Genomic DNA, 15200 nt, shown 5'->3' on the forward strand with positions numbered 1-15200 from the left:
TCTGAACTGCTTGTTGAACAGAAGACAGAGGTATGTTATGTCGCTTGTTTCTTCTCTTTGTGAGAGATTTGGGACAGTAAGCTATACTTCAGTTTTCACAAAGAGCTCAATGTAACAAATTCCTAACATTCGGATGTGGCTACTCTAACGAGAAAAACAAATTGGACCCACACGTATTTGTGGGTCAAGCAGAGGTGCTTGGTGACATGTCAGTTTCTGTAGTGTAGTGGTTATCACGTTCGCTTCACACGCGAAAGGTCCCCAGCTCGAAACTGGGCAGAAACATCTTTGTGCGATGATGCTTTAGTCAAACTACTTGGGACCCAACTTCTGTGTCTCCGTTTGATATACTGGGTTTCACAGACTGTTGTTCCAAGGATCCATGAAGACAATAACACTTGATGTTTTTCACAGTGAGAGTGTTTTTAAAGATGTGGTGGCAACATTGAGAAAAAATTGGGATGGCAAGGCTTATTCCAGGGGTTTTGAAAGGAGACACCAGCAAAGAGAAGAACCTCCCAGATGACTATTAAGGCCCAGTTGGGTTCAGTATTCATCCCAAATGCAGTATACTCTGAGCATATATGAAATCTTTGCAAATTCAGTGTACACAAAGTCGCCAATGTAAGTCCTCAGTCCTTTTCAAAATCCCGTCTACTGGAGTAGAAAGCCAGTTCACCAAAAGATTTCTCATCATCCCCACAACAGAAAGAGTACAATGTATTAAAAGTCAGAACAGCGCCACCTTTTTTTAGAAATGGCCGAGTTTTGCAGTGAAGCAGTCCTCGTTAGTATAGTGGCAAGTATCTCCGCCTGTCACGCGGAAGACCGGGGTTCGATTCCCCGACGAGGAGTCCATCTTTGTTTTCTACTCAATCTTCACAACAGGGCAAATCAGAAGTAATGCTCAAGTATGCAGCTCTCAAGGTTAGGCTTTAATCCCATCCCCCGAAACAACTGCCTTCAACCATTAATGTAGTAACAGTGGTACCTGGATCACAACAACCACACACAACCTGCCTGCTCTCTTTGAGAATGGGTCACATATTAACACCATCAGATTGAGTCTAAACTGATGTTATTTGCTGGTTGCTTGCATGTAAGGCGTGTACCTCAAAAGTGAATAAGCCACGTGGTCACAGCGTACATTGAGCCTTTACCCTATTGGTGACTTCAGTCCAGTTTTGAATCTCTCTTCTGAAATCTCAAAGGACTCCTTGTACCAAATTCTTATGAATCCGATTTGGCTCTTCTCATAAAAATACTTATGAGACTCGGTGGTTATGGTGTATTTTCCAGTGTCAGGCCAAAGGGGATCATGCTACGTCTGTTTCTGTAGTGTAGTGGTTATCACGTTCGCTTAACACGCGAAAGGTCCCCAGCTCGAAACTGGGCAGAAACAACTTCCTATGTCTCAACTATTTTCCAACACAGTGAGGTCAGAATGTTCTGGCAGAAAATGTATGTGACTCATAGCATCTCCATTCGCCATTGCTGTCATCCACATTGAGTGTGATTTTGCAGATGCGGCGTCGAATTTGAGAAACTCTAGGAATGGCAAACTTTCCGTTATCTCTCAGTCTGTCACTGCTTTGTCTGTCACCCTCAAGCTCAAGCCAAGGTCATGCAAGGCTCATCCCAGGGGTTTGAAAGCAGACACCACCAAAGAGAGGAACCTCCCAAATGGAAGCAGCATTAGAGATTCTGAACTGCTTGTTGAACAGAAGACAGAGGTATGTTATGTCGCTTGTTTCTTCTCTTTGTGAGAGATTTGGGACAGTAAGCTATACTTCAGTTTTCACAAAGAGCTCAATGTAACAAATTCCTAACATTCGGATGTGGCTACTCTAACGAGAAAAACAAATTGGACCCACACGTATTTGTGGGTCAAGCAGAGGTGCTTGGTGACATGTCAGTTTCTGTAGTGTAGTGGTTATCACGTTCGCTTCACACGCGAAAGGTCCCCAGCTCGAAACTGGGCAGAAACATCTTTGTGCGATGATGCTTTAGTCAAACTACTTGGGACCCAACTTCTGTGTCTCCGTTTGATATACTGGGTTTCAGAGACTGTTGTTCCAAGGATCCATGAAGACAATAACACTTGATGTTTTTCACAGTGAGAGTGTTTTTAAAGATGTGGTGGCAACATTGAGAAAAAATTGGGATGGCAAGGCTTATTCCAGGGGTTTTGAAAGGAGACACCAGCAAAGAGAATAACCTCCCAGATGACTATTAAGGCCCAGTTGGGTTCAGTATTCATCCCAAATGCAGTATACTCTGAGCATATATGAAATCTTTGCAAATTCAGTGTACACAAAGTCGCCAATGTAAGTCCTCAGTCCTTTTCAAAATCCAGTTTACTGGAGTAGAAAGCCAGTTCACCAAAAGATTTCTCATCATCCCCCCAACAGAAAGAGTACAATGTATTAAAAGTCAGAACAGCGCCACCTTTTTTTAGAAATGGCCGAGTTTTACAGTGAAGCAGTCCTCGTTAGTATAGTGGCAAGTATCTCCGCCTGTCACGCGGAAGACCGGGGTTCGATTCCCCGACGAGGAGTCCATCTTTGTTTTCTACTCAATCTTCACAACAGGGCAAATCAGAAGTAATGCTCCAGTATGCAGCTCTCAAGGTTAGGGTTTAATCCCATCCCCCGAAACAACTGCCTTCAACCATTAATGTAGTAACAGTGGTACCTGGATCACAACAACCACACACAACCTGCCTGCTCTCTTTGAGAATGGGTCACATATTGCCACCATCAGATTGAGTCTAAACTGATGTTATTTGCTGGTTGCTTGCATGTAAGGCGTGTACCTCAAAAGTGAATAAGCCACGTGGTCACAGCGTACATTGAGCCTTTACCCTATTGGTGACTTCAGTCCAGTTTTGAATCTCTCTTCTGAAATCTCAAAGGACTCCTTGTACCAAATTCTTATGAATCCGATTTGGCTCTTCTCATAAAAATACTTATGAGACTCGGTGGTTATGGTGTATTTTCCAGTGTCAGGCCAAAGGGGATCATGCTACGTCTGTTTCTGTAGTGTAGTGGTTATCACGTTCGCTTAACACGCGAAAGGTCCCCAGCTCGAAACTGGGCAGAAACAACTTCCTATGTCTCAACTATTTTCCAACACAGTGAGGTCAGAATGTTCTGGCAGCAAATGTATGTGACTCATAGCATCTCCATTCGCCATTGCTGTCATCCACATTGAGTGTGATTTTGCAGATGCGGCGTCGAATTTGAGAAACTCTAGGAATGGCAAACTTTCCGTTATCTCTCAGTCTGTCACTGCTTTGTCTGTCACCCTCAAGCTCAAGCCAAGGTCATGCAAGGCTCATCCCAGGGGTTTGAAAGCAGACACCACCAAAGAGAGGAACCTCCCAAATGGAAGCAGCATTAGAGATTCTGAACTGCTTGTTGAACAGAAGACAGAGGTATGTTATGTCGCTTGTTTCTTCTCTTTGTGAGAGATTTGGGACAGTAAGCTATACTTCAGTTTTCACAAAGAGCTCAATGTAACAAATTCCTAACATTCGGATGTGGCTACTCTAACGAGAAAAACAAATTGGACCCACACGTATTTGTGGGTCAAGCAGAGGTGCTTGGTGACATGTCAGTTTCTGTAGTGTAGTGGTTATCACGTTCGCTTCACACGCGAAAGGTCCCCAGCTCGAAACTGGGCAGAAACATCTTTGTGCGATGATGCTTTAGTCAAACTACTTGGGACCCAACTTCTGTGTCTCCGTTTGATATACTGGGTTTCAGAGACTGTTGTTCCAAGGATCCATGAAGACAATAACACTTGATGTTTTTCACAGTGAGAGTGTTTTTAAAGATGTGGTGGCAACATTGAGAAAAAATTGGGATGGCAAGGCTTATTCCAGGGGTTTTGAAAGGAGACACCAGCAAAGAGAATAACCTCCCAGATGACTATTAAGGCCCAGTTGGGTTCAGTATTCATCCCAAATGCAGTATACTCTGAGCATATATGAAATCTTTGCAAATTCAGTGTACACAAAGTCGCCAATGTAAGTCCTCAGTCCTTTTCAAAATCCAGTTTACTGGGGTAGAAAGCCAGTTCACCAAAAGATTTCTCATCATCCCCCCAACAGAAAGAGTACAATGTATTAAAAGTCAGAACAGCGCCACCTTTTTTTAGAAATGGCCGAGTTTTGCAGTGAAGCAGTCCTCGTTAGTATAGTGGCAAGTATCTCCGCCTGTCACGCGGAAGACCGGGGTTCGATTCCCCGACGAGGAGTCCATCTTTGTTTTCTACTCAATCTTCACAACAGGGCAAATCAGAAGTAATGCTCCAGTATGCAGCTCTCAAGGTTAGGGTTTAATCCCATCCCCCGAAACAACTGCCTTCAACCATTAATGTAGTAACAGTGGTACCTGGATCACAACAACCACACACAACCTGCCTGCTCTCTTTGAGAATGGGTCACATATTGCCACCATCAGATTGAGTCTAAACTGATGTTATTTGCTGGTTGCTTGCATGTAAGGCGTGTACCTCAAAAGTGAATAAGCCACGTGGTCACAGCGTACATTGAGCCTTTACCCTATTGGTGACTTCAGTCCAGTTTTGAATCTCTCTTCTGAAATCTCAAAGGACTCCTTGTACCAAATTCTTATGAATCCGATTTGGCTCTTCTCATAAAAATACTTATGAGACTCGGTGGTTATGGTGTATTTTCCAGTGTCAGGCCAAAGGGGATCATGCTACGTCTGTTTCTGTAGTGTAGTGGTTATCACGTTCGCTTAACACGCGAAAGGTCCCCAGCTCGAAACTGGGCAGAAACAACTTCCTATGTCTCAACTATTTTCCAACACAGTGAGGTCAGAATGTTCTGGCAGCAAATGTATGTGACTCATAGCATCTCCATTCGCCATTGCTGTCATCCACATTGAGTGTGATTTTGCAGATGCGGCGTCGAATTTGAGAAACTCTAGGAATGGCAAACTTTCCGTTATCTCTCAGTCTGTCACTGCTTTGTCTGTCACCCTCAAGCTCAAGCCAAGGTCATGCAAGGCTCATCCCAGGGGTTTGAAAGCAGACACCACCAAAGAGAGGAACCTCCCAAATGGAAGCAGCATTAGAGATTCTGAACTGCTTGTTGAACAGAAGACAGAGGTATGTTATGTCGCTTGTTTCTTCTCTTTGTGAGAGATTTGGGACAGTAAGCTATACTTCAGTTTTCACAAAGAGCTCAATGTAACAAATTCCTAACATTCGGATGTGGCTACTCTAACGAGAAAAACAAATTGGACCCACACGTATTTGTGGGTCAAGCAGAGGTGCTTGGTGACATGTCAGTTCCTGTAGTGTAGTGGTTATCACGTTCGCTTCACACGCGAAAGGTCCCCAGCTCGAAACTGGGCAGAAACATCTTTGTGCGATGATGCTTTAGTCAAACTACTTGGGACCCAACTTCTGTGTCTCCGTTTGATATACTGGGTTTCAGAGACTGTTGTTCCAAGGATCCATGAAGACAATAACACTTGATGTTTTTCACAGTGAGAGTGTTTTTAAAGATGTGGTGGCAACATTGAGAAAAAATTGGGATGGCAAGGCTTATTCCAGGGGTTTTGAAAGGAGACACCAGCAAAGAGAATAACCTCCCAGATGACTATTAAGGCCCCGTTGGGTTCAGTATTCATCCCAAATGCAGTATACTCTGAGCATATATGAAATCTTTGCAAATTCAGTGTACACAAAGTCGCCAATGTAAGTCCTCAGTCCTTTTCAAAATCCAGTTTACTGGAGTAGAAAGCCAGTTCACCAAAAGATTTCTCATCATCCCCCCAACAGAAAGAGTACAATGTATTAAAAGTCAGAACAGCGCCACCTTTTTTTAGAAATGGCCGAGTTTTGCAGTGAAGCAGTCCTCGTTAGTATAGTGGCAAGTATCTCCGCCTGTCACGCGGAAGACCGGGGTTCGATTCCCCGACGAGGAGTCCATCTTTGTTTTCTACTCAATCTTCACAACAGGGCAAATCAGAAGTAATGCTCCAGTATGCAGCTCTCAAGGTTAGGGTTTAATCCCATCCCCCGAAACAACTGCCTTCAACCATTAATGTAGTAACAGTGGTACCTGGATCACAACAACCACACACAACCTGCCTGCTCTCTTTGAGAATGGGTCACATATTGCCACCATCAGATTGAGTCTAAACTGATGTTATTTGCTGGTTGCTTGCATGTAAGGCGTGTACCTCAAAAGTGAATAAGCCACGTGGTCACAGCGTACATTGAGCCTTTACCCTATTGGTGACTTCAGTCCAGTTTTGAATCTCTCTTCTGAAATCTCAAAGGACTCCTTGTACCAAATTCTTATGAATCCGATTTGGCTCTTCTCATAAAAATACTTATGAGACTCGGTGGTTATGGTGTATTTTCCAGTGTCAGGCCAAAGGGGATCATGCTACGTCTGTTTCTGTAGTGTAGTGGTTATCACGTTTGCTTAACACGCGAAAGGTCCCCAGCTCGAAACTGGGCAGAAACAACTTCCTATGTCTCAACTATTTTCCAACACAGTGAGGTCAGAATGTTCTGGCAGCAAATGTATGTGACTCATAGCATCTCCATTCGCCATTGCTGTCATCCACATTGAGTGTGATTTTGCAGATGCGGCGTCGAATTTGAGAAACTCTAGGAATGGCAAACTTTCCGTTATCTCTCAGTCTGTCACTTCTTTGTCTGTCACCCTCAAGCTCAAGCCAAGGTCATGCAAGGCTCATCCCAGGGGTTTGAAAGCAGACACCAGCAAAGAGAGGAACCTCCCAAATGGAAGCAGCATTAGAGATTCTGAACTGCTTGTTGAACAGAAGACAGAGGTATGTTATGTCGCTTGTTTCTTCTCTTTGTGAGAGATTTGGGACAGTAAGCTATACTTCAGTTTTCACAAAGAGCTCAATGTAACAAATTCCTAACATTCGGATGTGGCTACTCTAACGAGAAAAACAAATTGGACCCACACGTATTTGTGGGTCAAGCAGAGGTGCTTGGTGACATGTCAGTTTCTGTAGTGTAGTGGTTATCACGTTCGCTTCACACGCGAAAGGTCCCCAGCTCGAAACTGGGCAGAAACATCTTTGTGCGATGATGCTTTAGTCAAACTACTTGGGACCCAACTTCTGTGTCTCCGTTTGATATACTGGGTTTCAGAGACTGTTGTTCCAAGGATCCATGAAGACAATAACACTTGATGTTTTTCACAGTGAGAGTGTTTTTAAAGATGTGGTGGCAACATTGAGAAAAAATTGGGATGGCAAGGCTTATTCCAGGGGTTTTGAAAGGAGACACCAGCAAAGAGAATAACCTCCCAGATGACTATTAAGGCCCAGTTGGGTTCAGTATTCATCCCAAATGCAGTATACTCTGAGCATATATGAAATCTTTGCAAATTCAGTGTACACAAAGTCGCCAATGTAAGTCCTCAGTCCTTTTCAAAATCCAGTTTACTGGAGTAGAAAGCCAGTTCACCAAAAGATTTCTCATCATCCCCCCAACAGAAAGAGTACAATGTATTAAAAGTCAGAACAGCGCCACCTTTTTTTAGAAATGGCCGAGTTTTGCAGTGAAGCAGTCCTCGTTAGTATAGTGGCAAGTATCTCCGCCTGTCACGCGGAAGACCGGGGTTCGATTCCCCGACGAGGAGTCCATCTTTGTTTTCTACTCAATCTTCACAACAGGGCAAATCAGAAGTAATGCTCCAGTATGCAGCTCTCAAGGTTAGGGTTTAATCCCATCCCCCGAAACAACTGCCTTCAACCATTAATGTAGTAACAGTGGTACCTGGATCACAACAACCACACACAACCTGCCTGCTCTCTTTGAGAATGGGTCACATATTGCCACCATCAGATTGAGTCTAAACTGATGTTATTTGCTGGTTGCTTGCATGTAAGGCGTGTACCTCAAAAGTGAATAAGCCACGTGGTCACAGCGTACATTGAGCCTTTACCCTATTGGTGACTTCAGTCCAGTTTTGAATCTCTCTTCTGAAATCTCAAAGGACTCCTTGTACCAAATTCTTATGAATCCGATTTGGCTCTTCTCATAAAAATACTTATGAGACTCGGTGGTTATGGTGTATTTTCCAGTGTCAGGCCAAAGGGGATCATGCTACGTCTGTTTCTGTAGTGTAGTGGTTATCACGTTCGCTTAACACGCAAAAGGTCCCCAGCTCGAAACTGGGCAGAAACAACTTCCTATGTCTCAACTATTTTCCAACACAGTGAGGTCAGAATGTTCTGGCAGCAAATGTATGTGACTCATAGCATCTCCATTCGCCATTGCTGTCATCCACATTGAGTGTGATTTTGCAGATGCGGCGTCGAATTTGAGAAACTCTAGGAATGGCAAACTTTCCGTTATCCTTCAGTCTGTCACTTCTTTGTCTGTCACCCTCAAGCTCAAGCCAAGGTCATGCAAGGCTCATCCCAGGGGTTTGAAAGCAGACACCAGCAAAGAGAGGAACCTCCCAAATGGAAGCAGCATTAGAGATTCTGAACTGCTTGTTGAACAGAAGACAGAGGTATGTTATGTCGCTTGTTTCTTCTCTTTGTGAGAGATTTGGGACAGTAAGCTATACTTCAGTTTTCACAAAGAGCTCAATGTAACAAATTCCTAACATTCGGATGTGGCTACTCTAACGAGAAAAACAAATTGGACCCACACGTATTTGTGGGTCAAGCAGAGGTGCTTGGTGACATGTCAGTTTCTGTAGTGTAGTGGTTATCACGTTCGCTTCACACGCGAAAGGTCCCCAGCTCGAAACTGGGCAGAAACATCTTTGTGCGATGATGCTTTAGTCAAACTACTTGGGACCCAACTTCTGTGTCTCCGTTTGATATACTGGGTTTCAGAGACTGTTGTTCCAAGGATCCATGAAGACAATAACACTTGATGTTTTTCACAGTGAGAGTGTTTTTAAAGATGTGGTGGCAACATTGAGAAAAAATTGGGATGGCAAGGCTTATTCCAGGGGTTTTGAAAGGAGACACCAGCAAAGAGAAGAACCTCCCAGATGACTATTAAGGCCCAGTTGGGTTCAGTATTCATCCCAAATGCAGTATACTCTGAGCATATATGAAATCTTTGCAAATTCAGTGTACACAAAGTCGCCAATGTAAGTCCTCAGTCCTTTTCAAAATCCAGTTTACTGGAGTAGAAAGCAAGTTCACCAAAAGATTTCTCATCATCCCCCCAACAGAAAGAGTACAATGTATTAAAAGTCAGAACAGCGCCACCTTTTTTTAGAAATGGCCGAGTTTTGCAGTGAAGCAGTCCTCGTTAGTATAGTGGCAAGTATCTCCGCCTGTCACGCGGAAGACCGGGGTTCGATTCCCCGACGAGGAGTCCATCTTTGTTTTCTACTCAATCTTCACAACAGGGCAAATCAGAAGTAATGCTCCAGTATGCAGCTCTCAAGGTTAGGGTTTAATCCCATCCCCCGAAACAACTGCCTTCAACCATTAATGTAGTAACAGTGGTACCTGGATCACAACAACCACACACAACCTGCCTGCTCTCTTTGAGAATGGGTCACATATTGCCACCATCAGATTGAGTCTAAACTGATGTTATTTGCTGGTTGCTTGCATGTAAGGCGTGTACCTCAAAAGTGAATAAGCCACGTGGTCACAGCGTACATTGAGCCTTTACCCTATTGGTGACTTCAGTCCAGTTTTGAATCTCTCTTCTGAAATCTCAAAGGACTCCTTGTACCAAATTCTTATGAATCCGATTTGGCTCTTCTCATAAAAATACTTATGAGACTCGGTGGTTATGGTGTATTTTCCAGTGTCAGGCCAAAGGGGATCATGCTACGTCTGTTTCTGTAGTGTAGTGGTTATCACGTTCGCTTAACACGCGAAAGGTCCCCAGCTCGAAACTGGGCAGAAACAACTTCCTATGTCTCAACTATTTTCCAACACAGTGAGGTCAGAATGTTCTGGCAGCAAATGTATGTGACTCATAGCATCTCCATTCGCCATTGCTGTCATCCACATTGAGTGTGATTTTGCAGATGCGGCGTCGAATTTGAGAAACTCTAGGAATGGCAAACTTTCCGTTATCCTTCAGTCTGTCACTTCTTTGTCTGTCACCCTCAAGCTCAAGCCAAGGTCATGCAAGGCTCATCCCAGGGGTTTGAAAGCAGACACCAGCAAAGAGAGGAACCTCCCAAATGGAAGCAGCATTAGAGATTCTGAACTGCTTGTTGAACAGAAGACAGAGGTATGTTATGTCGCTTGTTTCTTCTCTTTGTGAGAGATTTGGGACAGTAAGCTATACTTCAGTTTTCACAAAGAGCTCAATGTAACAAATTCCTAACATTCGGATGTGGCTACTCTAACGAGAAAAACAAATTGGACCCACACGTATTTGTGGGTCAAGCAGAGGTGCTTGGTGACATGTCAGTTTCTGTAGTGTAGTGGTTATCACGTTCGCTTCACACGCGAAAGGTCCCCAGCTCGAAACTGGGCAGAAACATCTTTGTGCGATGATGCTTTAGTCAAACTACTTGGGACCCAACTTCTGTGTCTCCGTTTGATATACTGGGTTTCAGAGACTGTTGTTCCAAGGATCCATGAAGACAATAACACTTGATGTTTTTCACAGTGAGAGTGTTTTTAAAGATGTGGTGGCAACATTGAGAAAAAATTGGGATGGCAAGGCTTATTCCAGGGGTTTTGAAAGGAGACACCAGCAAAGAGAAGAACCTCCCAGATGACTATTAAGGCCCAGTTGGGTTCAGTATTCATCCCAAATGCAGTATACTCTGAGCATATATGAAATCTTTGCAAATTCAGTGTACACAAAGTCGCCAATGTAAGTCCTCAGTCCTTTTCAAAATCCAGTTTACTGGAGTAGAAAGCCAGTTCACCAAAAGATTTCTCATCATCCCCCCAACAGAAAGAGTACAATGTATTAAAAGTCAGAACAGCGCCACCTTTTTTTAGAAATGGCCGAGTTTTGCAGTGAAGCAGTCCTCGTTAGTATAGTGGCAAGTATCTCCGCCTGTCACGCGGAAGACCGGGGTTCGATTCCCCGACGAGGAGTCCATCTTTGTTTTCTACTCAATCTTCACAACAGGGCAAATCAGAAGTAATGCTCCAGTATGCAGCTCTCAAGGTTAGGGTTTAATCCCATCCACCGAAACAACTGCCTTCAACCATTAATGTAGTAACAGTGGTACCTGGATCACAACAACCACACACAACCTGCCTGCTCTCTTTGAGAATGGGTCACATATTGCCACCATCAGATTGAGTCTAAACTGATGTTATTTGCTGGTTGCTTGCATGTAAGGCGTGTACCTCAAAAGTGAATAAGCCACGTGGTCACAGCGTACATTGAGCCTTTACCCTATTGGTGACTTCAGTCCAGTTTTGAATCTCTCTTCTAAAATCTCAAAGGACTCCTTGTACCAAATTCTTATGAATCCGATTTGGCTCTTCTCATAAAAATACTTATGAGACTCGGTGGTTATGGTGTATTTTCCAGTGTCAGGCCAAAGGGGATCATGCTACGTCTGTTTCTGTAGTGTAGTGGTTATCACGTTCGCTTAACACGCGAAAGGTCCCCAGCTCGAAACTGGGCAGAAACAACTTCCTATGTCTCAACTATTTTCCAACACAGTGAGGTCAGAATGTTCTGGCAGAAAATGTATGTGACTCATAGCATCTCCATTCGCCATTGCTGTCATCCACATTGAGTGTGATTTTGCAGATGCGGCGTCGAATTTGAGAAACTCTAGGAATGGCAAACTTTCCGTTATCTCTCAGTCTGTCACTTCTTTGTCTGTCACCCTCAAGCTCAAGCCAAGGTCATGCAAGGCTCATCCCAGGGGTTTGAAAGCAGACACCACCAAAGAGAGGAACCTCCCAAATGGAAGCAGCATTAGAGATTCTGAACTGCTTGTTGAACAGAAGACAGAGGTATGTTATGTCGCTTGTTTCTTCTCTTTGTGAGAGATTTGGGACAGTAAGCTATACTTCAGTTTTCACAAAGAGCTCAATGTAACAAATTCCTAACATTCGGATGTGGCTACTCTAACGAGAAAAACAAATTGGACCCACACGTATTTGTGGGTCAAGCAGAGGTGCTTGGTGACATGTCAGTTTCTGTAGTGTAGTGGTTATCACGTTCGCTTCACACGCGAAAGGTCCCCAGCTCGAAACTGGGCAGAAACATCTTTGTGCGATGATGCTTTAGTCAAACTACTTGGGACCCAACTTCTGTGTCTCCGTTTGATATACTGGGTTTCAGAGACTGTTGTTCCAAGGATCCATGAAGACAATAACACTTGATGTTTTTCACAGTGAGAGTGTTTTTAAAGATGTGGTGGCAACATTGAGAAAAAATTGGGATGGCAAGGCTTATTCCAGGGGTTTTGAAAGGAGACACCAGCAAAGAGAAGAACCTCCCAGATGACTATTAAGGCCCAGTTGGGTTCAGAATTCATCCCAAATGCAGTATACTCTGAGCATATATGAAATCTTTGCAAATTCAGTGTACACAAAGTCGCCAATGTAAGTCCTCAGTCCTTTTCAAAATCCAGTTTACTGGAGTAGAAAGCCAGTTCACCAAAAGATTTCTCATCATCCCCCCAACAGAAAGAGTACAATGTATTAAAAGTCAGAACAGCGCCACCTTTTTTTAGAAATGGCCGAGTTTTGCAGTGAAGCAGTCCTCGTTAGTATAGTGGCAAGTATCTCCGCCTGTCACGCGGAAGACCGGGGTTCGATTCCCCGACGAGGAGTCCATCTTTGTTTTCTACTCAATCTTCACAACAGGGCAAATCAGAAGTAATGCTCCAGTATGCAGCTCTCAAGGTTAGGCTTTAATCCCATCCCCCGAAACAACTGCCTTCAACCATTAATGTAGTAACAGTGGTACCTGGATCACAACAACCACACACAACCTGCCTGCTCTCTTTGAGAATGGGTCACATATTGCCACCATCAGATTGAGTCTAAACTGATGTTATTTGCTGGTTGCTTGCATGTAAGGCGTGTACCTCAAAAGTGAATAAGCCACGTGGTCACAGCGTACATTGAGCCTTTACCCTATTGGTGACTTCAGTCCAGTTTTGAATCTCTCTTCTGAAATCTCAAAGGACTCCTTGTACCAAATTCTTATGAATCCGATTTGGCTCTTCTCATAAAAATACTTATGAGACTCGGTGGTTATGGTGTATTTTCCAGTGTCAGGCCAAAGGGGATCATGCTACGTCTGTTTCTGTAGTGTAGTGGTTATCACGTTCGCTTAACACGCGAAAGGTCCCCAGCTCGAAACTGGGCAGAAACAACTTCCTATGTCTCAACTATTTTCCAACACAGTGAGGTCAGAATGTTCTGGCAGAAAATGTATGTGACTCATAGCATCTCCATTCGCCATTGCTGTCATCCACATTGAGTGTGATTTTGCAGATGCGGCGTCGAATTTGAGAAACTCTAGGAATGGCAAACTTTCCGTTATCTCTCAGTCTGTCACTGCTTTGTCTGTCACCCTCAAGCTCAAGCCAAGGTCATGCAAGGCTCATCCCAGGGGTTTGAAAGCAGACACCAGCAAAGAGAGGAACCTCCCAAATGGAAGCAGCATTAGAGATTCTGAACTGCTTGTTGAACAGAAGACAGAGGTATGTTATGTCGCTTGTTTCTTCTCTTTGTGAGAGATTTGGGACAGTAAGCTATACTTCAGTTTTCACAAAGAGCTCAATGTAACAAATTCCTAACATTCGGATGTGGCTACTCTAACGAGAAAAACAAATTGGACCCACACGTATTTGTGGGTCAAGCAGAGGTGCTTGGTGACATGTCAGTTTCTGTAGTGTAGTGGTTATCACGTTCGCTTCACACGCGAAATGTCCCCAGCTCGAAACTGGGCAGAAACATCTTTGTGCGATGATGCTTTAGTCAAACTACTTGGGACCCAACTTCTGTGTCTCCGTTTGATATACTGGGTTTCAGAGACTGTTGTTCCAAGGATCCATGAAGACAATAACACTTGATGTTTTTCACAGTGAGAGTGTTTTTAAAGATGTGGTGGCAACATTGAGAAAAAATTGGGATAGCAAGGCTTATTCCAGGGGTTTTGAAAGGAGACACCAGCAAAGAGAAGAACCTCCCAGATGACTATTAAGGCCCAGTTGGGTTCAGTATTCATCCCAAATGCAGTATACTCTGAGCATATATGAAATCTTTGCAAATTCAGTGTACACAAAGTCGCCAATGTAAGTCCTCAGTCCTTTTCAAAATCCAGTTTACTGGAGTAGAAAGCCAGTTCACCAAAAGATTTCTCATCATCCCCCCAACAGAAAGAGTACAATGTATTAAAAGTCAGAACAGCGCCACCTTTTTTTAGAAATGGCCGAGTTTTGCAGTGAAGCAGTCCTCGTTAGTATAGTGGCAAGTATCTCCGCCTGTCACGCGGAAGACCGGGGTTCGATTCCCCGACGAGGAGTCCATCTTTGTTTTCTACTCAATCTTCACAACAGGGCAAATCAGAAGTAATGCTCCAGTATGCAGCTCTCAAGGTTAGGGTTTAATCCCATCCCCCGAAACAACTGCCTTCAACCATTAATGTAGTAACAGTGGTACCTGGATCACAACAACCACACACAACCTGCCTGCTCTCTTTGAGAATGGGTCACATATTGCCACCATCAGATTGAGTCTAAACTGATGTTATTTGCTGGTTGCTTGCATGTAAGGCGTGTACCTCAAAAGTGAATAAGCCACGTGGTCACAGCGTACATTGAGCCTTTACCCTATTGGTGACTTCAGTCCAGTTTTGAATCTCTCTTCTGAAATCTCAAAGGACTCCTTGTACCAAATTCTTATGAATCCGATTTGGCTCTTCTCATAAAAATACTTATGAGACTCGGTGGTTATGGTGTATTTTCCAGTGTCAGGCCAAAGGGGATCATGCTACGTCTGTTTCTGTAGTGTAGTGGTTATCACGTTCGCTTAACACGCGAAAGGTCCCCAGCTCGAAACTGGGCAGAAACAACTTCCTATGTCTCAACTATTTTCCAACACAGTGAGGTCAGAATGTTCTGGCATCAAATGTATGTGACTCATAGCATCTCCATTCGCCATTGCTGTCATCCACATTGAGTGTGATTTTGCAGATGCGGCGTCGAATTTGAGAAACTCTAGGAATGGCAAACTTTCCGTTATCTC

At 43.8% G+C, this 15200-nt stretch overlaps 23 non-coding genes across 23 annotated transcripts; all 23 read left to right on the forward strand.

Moving 5' to 3' along the window:
* Nucleotides 1–212: 212 nt before the first annotated feature.
* Nucleotides 213–285, forward strand: trnav-cac (transfer RNA valine (anticodon CAC)). Its single transcript has one exon. It is a non-coding gene; the product is annotated as a tRNA-Val (tRNA).
* A 497-nt stretch (nucleotides 286–782) lies between these two features.
* trnad-guc (transfer RNA aspartic acid (anticodon GUC)) lies at nucleotides 783–854 on the forward strand. The gene has a single exon. It is a non-coding gene; the product is annotated as a tRNA-Asp (tRNA).
* A 475-nt stretch (nucleotides 855–1329) lies between these two features.
* Nucleotides 1330–1402, forward strand: trnav-aac (transfer RNA valine (anticodon AAC)). The gene has a single exon. It is a non-coding gene; the product is annotated as a tRNA-Val (tRNA).
* A 513-nt stretch (nucleotides 1403–1915) lies between these two features.
* Nucleotides 1916–1988, forward strand: trnav-cac (transfer RNA valine (anticodon CAC)). The gene has a single exon. It is a non-coding gene; the product is annotated as a tRNA-Val (tRNA).
* A 497-nt stretch (nucleotides 1989–2485) lies between these two features.
* Nucleotides 2486–2557, forward strand: trnad-guc (transfer RNA aspartic acid (anticodon GUC)). The gene has a single exon. It is a non-coding gene; the product is annotated as a tRNA-Asp (tRNA).
* A 475-nt stretch (nucleotides 2558–3032) lies between these two features.
* Nucleotides 3033–3105, forward strand: trnav-aac (transfer RNA valine (anticodon AAC)). Its single transcript has one exon. It is a non-coding gene; the product is annotated as a tRNA-Val (tRNA).
* Nucleotides 3106–3618: 513 nt separating this feature from the next.
* Nucleotides 3619–3691, forward strand: trnav-cac (transfer RNA valine (anticodon CAC)). Its single transcript has one exon. It is a non-coding gene; the product is annotated as a tRNA-Val (tRNA).
* Nucleotides 3692–4188: 497 nt separating this feature from the next.
* On the forward strand, nucleotides 4189–4260 carry trnad-guc (transfer RNA aspartic acid (anticodon GUC)). The gene has a single exon. It is a non-coding gene; the product is annotated as a tRNA-Asp (tRNA).
* A 475-nt stretch (nucleotides 4261–4735) lies between these two features.
* On the forward strand, nucleotides 4736–4808 carry trnav-aac (transfer RNA valine (anticodon AAC)). The gene has a single exon. It is a non-coding gene; the product is annotated as a tRNA-Val (tRNA).
* A 1083-nt stretch (nucleotides 4809–5891) lies between these two features.
* Nucleotides 5892–5963, forward strand: trnad-guc (transfer RNA aspartic acid (anticodon GUC)). Its single transcript has one exon. It is a non-coding gene; the product is annotated as a tRNA-Asp (tRNA).
* Nucleotides 5964–7024: 1061 nt separating this feature from the next.
* On the forward strand, nucleotides 7025–7097 carry trnav-cac (transfer RNA valine (anticodon CAC)). The gene has a single exon. It is a non-coding gene; the product is annotated as a tRNA-Val (tRNA).
* Nucleotides 7098–7594: 497 nt separating this feature from the next.
* Nucleotides 7595–7666, forward strand: trnad-guc (transfer RNA aspartic acid (anticodon GUC)). The gene has a single exon. It is a non-coding gene; the product is annotated as a tRNA-Asp (tRNA).
* Nucleotides 7667–8727: 1061 nt separating this feature from the next.
* Nucleotides 8728–8800, forward strand: trnav-cac (transfer RNA valine (anticodon CAC)). Its single transcript has one exon. It is a non-coding gene; the product is annotated as a tRNA-Val (tRNA).
* Nucleotides 8801–9297: 497 nt separating this feature from the next.
* trnad-guc (transfer RNA aspartic acid (anticodon GUC)) lies at nucleotides 9298–9369 on the forward strand. The gene has a single exon. It is a non-coding gene; the product is annotated as a tRNA-Asp (tRNA).
* Nucleotides 9370–9844: 475 nt separating this feature from the next.
* Nucleotides 9845–9917, forward strand: trnav-aac (transfer RNA valine (anticodon AAC)). The gene has a single exon. It is a non-coding gene; the product is annotated as a tRNA-Val (tRNA).
* Nucleotides 9918–10430: 513 nt separating this feature from the next.
* trnav-cac (transfer RNA valine (anticodon CAC)) lies at nucleotides 10431–10503 on the forward strand. Its single transcript has one exon. It is a non-coding gene; the product is annotated as a tRNA-Val (tRNA).
* Nucleotides 10504–11000: 497 nt separating this feature from the next.
* trnad-guc (transfer RNA aspartic acid (anticodon GUC)) lies at nucleotides 11001–11072 on the forward strand. The gene has a single exon. It is a non-coding gene; the product is annotated as a tRNA-Asp (tRNA).
* A 475-nt stretch (nucleotides 11073–11547) lies between these two features.
* Nucleotides 11548–11620, forward strand: trnav-aac (transfer RNA valine (anticodon AAC)). The gene has a single exon. It is a non-coding gene; the product is annotated as a tRNA-Val (tRNA).
* A 513-nt stretch (nucleotides 11621–12133) lies between these two features.
* On the forward strand, nucleotides 12134–12206 carry trnav-cac (transfer RNA valine (anticodon CAC)). Its single transcript has one exon. It is a non-coding gene; the product is annotated as a tRNA-Val (tRNA).
* Nucleotides 12207–12703: 497 nt separating this feature from the next.
* Nucleotides 12704–12775, forward strand: trnad-guc (transfer RNA aspartic acid (anticodon GUC)). The gene has a single exon. It is a non-coding gene; the product is annotated as a tRNA-Asp (tRNA).
* A 475-nt stretch (nucleotides 12776–13250) lies between these two features.
* trnav-aac (transfer RNA valine (anticodon AAC)) lies at nucleotides 13251–13323 on the forward strand. Its single transcript has one exon. It is a non-coding gene; the product is annotated as a tRNA-Val (tRNA).
* A 1083-nt stretch (nucleotides 13324–14406) lies between these two features.
* Nucleotides 14407–14478, forward strand: trnad-guc (transfer RNA aspartic acid (anticodon GUC)). Its single transcript has one exon. It is a non-coding gene; the product is annotated as a tRNA-Asp (tRNA).
* A 475-nt stretch (nucleotides 14479–14953) lies between these two features.
* On the forward strand, nucleotides 14954–15026 carry trnav-aac (transfer RNA valine (anticodon AAC)). Its single transcript has one exon. It is a non-coding gene; the product is annotated as a tRNA-Val (tRNA).
* The last annotated feature ends 174 nt before the right edge of the window (nucleotides 15027–15200 follow it).

This window comes from Limanda limanda, chromosome 4 (assembly GCF_963576545.1).
Source record: "Limanda limanda chromosome 4, fLimLim1.1, whole genome shotgun sequence".
Taxonomy (NCBI): domain Eukaryota; kingdom Metazoa; phylum Chordata; class Actinopteri; order Pleuronectiformes; family Pleuronectidae; genus Limanda; species Limanda limanda.